Here is a 6000-nt window from a genome sequence, read left to right on the forward strand (position 1 = left end):
AAAAGCAACACAGAAGGTTCGGCCTGAAAAAGGGTTCTCTGATTCAGTCTGTTAGTCCACAGTGAAGTCATTGAAGTCTAAGGACAAAACTGACTTTCTCAAGGCCAAAAGCTGTTTAGTGGTGAAGGCAGAATTATGATCCAAGTTTCCTAACTCTCAAGGCAGTTCTCCCCCCATCCCGCATTCTCTTCTTACAGAAGTTGGTTTTAGTATAGGGTCCAAAGTTCTTGTTGATTCTTTAAATGGACTGGCTGATGTGGAACAGGCAGGGCTGTTCATTAAATACATACAGTTTCTACTTCCTGGGTCATATTCAATGCCTTCTCCAGATGGACAGCTACTCTGTGCTGTGCTGAAAAGTCCCCTTCATTTTCAAACTGCTTCTCTACAGTCACTTTACCTTGATATCTCAAACCCTCTCGTTGTTTGCTCCCTTGGCTTCAAACACTGGAAAAATACTTTATTAAAATATTATAACAATGGACAGTATAACTAAAGAAAGCCCTTTCTCAGCTGGAAATCATTTGTGCAATTAGTACTCCTCTCTTAGAAGAGTACTGGAGGAGCGGGGCTCTGGAAGGATTAGAATTTTCACGGTAGGATTCAATTATTTAGGACCTGAGAGATGTGAGGCAGGTTATAATGGGAATGGCAGTGATAGGTTGTGGCCCTCTGAGGCCACTGAGCACCTGGGGAAGGTGGAAAGGAACTGAAGGTCAGGAAGTGGTTTAGGAAAGAGGTGAAGAACAGACCATATTTGTACAAATATATGAAGAGGCCCCTGGCACATCTTGGAGAATAGAGCCCAGACTAGATTTCTACCCACACTGGCCTCCTTGTACACTGACTGACCATTTATGACAGACTTGTATAAATCACATCCATCATAATGTTGCTGAGCAACTGCCCTGCCTGCCAGCTCTGCCGTTGCTACGCTTTCCCACAAGATAGCTCCACAAAAAGAGAAGAGAATTCATGTTCACAGTACTGGCCACAGCTCTGTCAATTTACTAGGACCCTACTCTCACTATCTGCACAAAAAGCTCAGTGAATTAAATATTATTTTCCCGACTTTAGAGATGAGAAAAATAATAGTCCTAAGAGTTTAAGTAATTTCCTAAAGGCACAAAACTACGAAACCATTCAAAGAAGCTAAGTACTGTGTGCAGAGTTGAATTAAATTGAGGTCTGACTCATGCTGATCTTTGTCTCACTCTCACACACCTACACAGAAAACTGCTTTCCTAGAGTTTGTGTAGTTGCTAACTCTATTCTTTACTACAAAGAACTGAGCTTTGATGGTCTACTTTACCACAGGTAAGCACCTAGGCTTCTCATTTGTGAGTAGACCATATCTGGCAGGCAACATATAGAAGCGGACCTTTGGCAAGGTCATAAGGTCAATTAAGTCTAGATTTTAAAGTATTTTTTAATCTGAAAGAAGGTAATATTATTAGTGATAATACTGAATACCAGCTATTAGCAAGGTATTGGGCTGTGTTCTACATAAATATTATAACTTCTTATTTTATCCTCACAACATCCCCATGAGAAAAATACTATTCTAGCCCTTGTTTTTCAGATGAGGAAATTGTGACATTGAGGAAACTTGCTCAAGATTTCCTGGTTGGTAAGTAGTGGGGCCAAGTATGAATCTGGGATATCTGACACTGGAGTCCACACACTTAACTTATTCCTCTGGTTCAGGACATAGTCTCAGAGTAAATCCTATAGAAGCTTAGACAATTAGCTCAAAAGTAATCCCTGTGAGCCTACAAAGAGTAGCATCATGATAAAAATACAAATAAAAGAGAAATTAGGTGGTTTTAAAGTGACTTTTTTGCCACATTTATTTCTTTGATATATCAAAGAAATGGGAATACCAGACCACCTTATCTGCCTCCTGAGAAACCTATATGCAGGTCAAGAAGCAAGAGTTAGAACCAGACATGGAACAACAGACTGGTTCCAAATTGGAAAAGGAGTACGTCAAGGCTGTATATTGTCACCCTGCTTATTTAACTCATATGCAGAGTACATCAAGTGAAATGCCAGGCTGGATGAAGCACAAGCTGGAATCAAGACTGCTGGGAGAAATATCAATAACCTCAGATTTGCAAATGACACAACCTTTATGGCAGAAAGTGAAGAGGAACTGAAGAGCCTCTTGATGAAAGTGAGAGAGAAGAGTGAAAAAGTTGGCTTAAAACTCAGCGTTCAAAAACTAAGATTGCGGCATCAGGTCCCACCACGTTCATGGCAAATAGATGAGGGAACAATGGAAACAGTGAAAGATATTATTTTTGGGCTCCAAAATCACTGCAGATGGTGACTGCAGCATGAAATTAAGACACTTGCTCCTTAGAAGTAAAGCTATGACAAACCTAGATAGCATATTAAAAAGTAGAGACATTACTTTGCCAACAAAGGTCTGTCTAGTCAAAGCTATGGTTTTTCCAGTAATCATGTATGGATGTGAGAGTTGGATCATAAAGAAAGCTGAGCGCTGAAGAATTGATGCTTTTGAACTGTAGTGTTGGAGAAGACTCTTGAGAGTCCCTTGGACTGCAAGGAGATCCAGCCAGTCCATCCTAAAGGAAATCAGTCCTGAATATTCATTAGAAGGGCTGATGCTGGAGCTGAAGCTCCAATATTTTGGCCACCTGACGGGAAGAACTGATTCATTTGAAAAGACCCTGATGCTCGGAAAGATTAAAGGTGGGAGGAGAAGGGGCCGGCAGAGGATGAGATGGTTGGATGACATCACAGACTTGATGAACATGAGTTTGAGCAAGCTCAGGGAATTGGTGATGGACAGGGAAGCCTGGCATGCTGTAGTCCATGGGGTTGAAAAGAGTCAGACACGACTTAGTGACTGAACTGATATTTCAGTCATATTGGCACCTTTGTAGCAAATGCCATGTCTTTGATTATTTCTGTTTCTTTCACTCATTTAATCACTACTGAAAGATATTAAGCTTTTATTATAGAGTAGGCACTACAATGCCTAACACTGAGCTTAGTGTGTAATGGAGAATATTCAAACATTTTATTTGGTTTAATGATTGGTTAGAGAAGGCAGAGGCTTTAACCTCAAGTTTTCTAGATGCAGCCCCATAGGAATTAATAATTAATGATTTTGTTAATTTCATCAACAAATCACTGAGACAATATTTCACTGGGTAGGGGTTGAGTTAGAATCTATGATTAGTGAAACAACTTGTGAATTGATGGTAGTCAGCAAATGCTCAATAAAATTTATAACCTTTCTTGTGAGTTGAAAATAATACTTGCTTGTCTTTTCCTCTAAAATTTAAAGGCTCTCTAATGTCTCATGTTAGGCTGCAGTAGTGTCAAGTTTGTAGCTCAGTTTATCCGCTAAGTTCCTCTAATTTGTTTTAGAAAGTATAGAAAATCATTTATTTATAGCAAACCTACTCATGGTTCTTAGTTCAGGACTCTGCCTGCAGCCATCAAGTTTGATTTACAGTACCCTGGGTGAACCCAAAACAAACAGGCATTCAGTGCCCAGCACTTTTGAGGAAATGCATTCCTACCTTATTGCAACAAAAAGACCCACAATCTGATATGTAATGTCTATACTTTGCTGAAGAAATTTACAACAAGAAAAATGGGGATGCAAAACAAACATTTCTGAATCTATTTCTCAAAAAGCTATTGAGTAGTCTAAATTTATCTAGAAACTGTTTTAAAGGTAAAAATTAAAGTATTGCCATAGCCTTCTGTGACATAGTAGAAAGGCTATTAGAAGTTATTTTGGAAACCTAGACTCTAAACACAGGTCTAACTACTAAGCAATCTGTGTGACCTTGGGCAAAATACTTAACATCTGCTTCCTCATCTGTAAAACAATACTCTCTTCTCAGGGCTATAAAGGTTAAAAATAATAACAATGTACATAAAGCTATGTGGCACCTTAAAAAAATCAGTTTAATAAAAATCAGAAATATTATGTTAAAGATATTTGTTTTTGTTCTCTTTTTTCAACAGTAGAAAAACCAATAAAAGTTTAATAACATATACATACTGAATATATGAGAAATATCCAGGACAATTATTAATAAGTAATCCCAAAGATGCTTCTTCATCTACTAATTTGTTGTAAAAACTAGGAACAGAATTGTGAAGATGATAAAATCTTCATTCATTTGGCCACACCTTTCTGGAGTTCTGATCTATATGAGGAGTTTCACCACTGAGGAAGCCATCTCTTCATGCAGGGCAAGATGCCCATGCCCTTGAAAATATATGAGAAGAGTACCACATATGAGCTTATATAATGAAACTCATCACACTATACTGCATCTCTTAGAACCTTTTTCATGTGTTGAAGTGTTTTGTTTTTGTGTTGTAGTTGATTTACAATATTAGTTTCAAGTATGTAACATTCTACTTCATTAAAGTTAATATAAGCTATTGGCTATATTCCTTGTTCTATACAATATATTCTTGTAGCTTGCTTTTTTATCCATAATACTTTGTACATTATACCCCATCTAGCTCCTTCCCCTTCCCTCTCCCCACTGGCAACCACTAGTGTGTTTTCTGTATCTGTGAGTCTGGTTCTGTTTGGTTATATTCATTTGTTTTATTTTTTAGATTACACACACAAGTAATGACATACAATATTTATCTTTCTCTGACTTACTTCACTAAATATATTACCCTCTAGGTCCATCCATGTTGCTGCAAATGGCAAAATTGCATTGTTTTTGTGGCTGAGTAGTATTCCACTGTATGTATTGAATTGGCCAAAAAGCTCATTTGAGTTTTTCTATACAATATGTCAAACCTTTTTTATTGATTCTTCTGTTGATGGGCACTTAGGACACTACCACATCTTCTTAAAAATTTCTATTTGTTTATTTACTTTTGGCTGTGCTGGGTCTTTGTTGCTACACATGAGCTTTCTCTAGTTGCAGAGAGCGGGAGCTACCGTCCAGTTGCAGGGCCTGGGTTTCTCATTGAAGTGATTTCTCTTGTTGTGGAGCATGGGTTCTAGAGCATGTGGGCTTCCATAATTGTGGCACTTGGGTTCAGGTGGCACACGGGCTTAGTTGCCCCGTAGCACATGGAATCTTCCAGGACCAGGAATCAAACCTGTGTTCCCTACACTGGCAGGCAGATTTCTAACCACTGGACCACCAGGAAGTCTGGCCATTTCTTGGCTATTGTTAATAATGTTGCCATGAACATTAGGTGCATGTATATCTTTTTGAATTCGTGTTTTTTCTTTTCTTTGGATATATACCCCAGAGTGGAATTGCTGGATCACATGGTAGTTCTATTTTAGATTTTTGAGGAAACTACCTACTATTTTCTACCAATTTATATTCCCACCAACAGTATACAGGCATTCTCTTTTCTCTACGTCCTGACATTTGTTACTCACAACATTTGTGGTCTTTTTGATAAGAGCCATTCTGACAGGTATGAGTTGATACCTCCCTCCTATTCTTCTATATTTTCTTCTCCTTTGGCCTATTCTTAGAGGTTGGAGTGAACCTCTGAGAACCACATTACCCCTCAGACTAACACAACTGACTAGTCAACCCACTGAAAACCTGAATTCTCTAGCTTGCTGATTCACACCTTCTTTAAGGCGATTCACACATTCTTTAAGCTGACTGACACCTTCTTGAACCTCTGAGAACCACATTACCCCTCAGACTAACACAATTGATTAGTCAACCCATTGAAAACCTGAATTCTCTAGCTTGCTGATTCACACCTTCTTTAAGCAAAGAGATAATTATTTTTAACTTTCAATGTCTTTTTTTTCTGGTTCCTTTATGAGCTTCATTCATCCAAGATCCTTTTCACATCACACAAGTAAACGCTTAAGTAATAGAATAAAAATGACATGTGCAAAAAGAATTTCAGTTTGAGACTGTTTTCCTTTAGAAATTGTCAAAATATAAATTGTTCTGTCCACTTACAATGAAAAGTTAACTGAACTGACACTGGTTAATCTCTACT

This window comes from Capricornis sumatraensis, chromosome 10, assembly GCF_032405125.1.
Source record: "Capricornis sumatraensis isolate serow.1 chromosome 10, serow.2, whole genome shotgun sequence".
Lineage (NCBI taxonomy): Eukaryota > Metazoa > Chordata > Mammalia > Artiodactyla > Bovidae > Capricornis > Capricornis sumatraensis.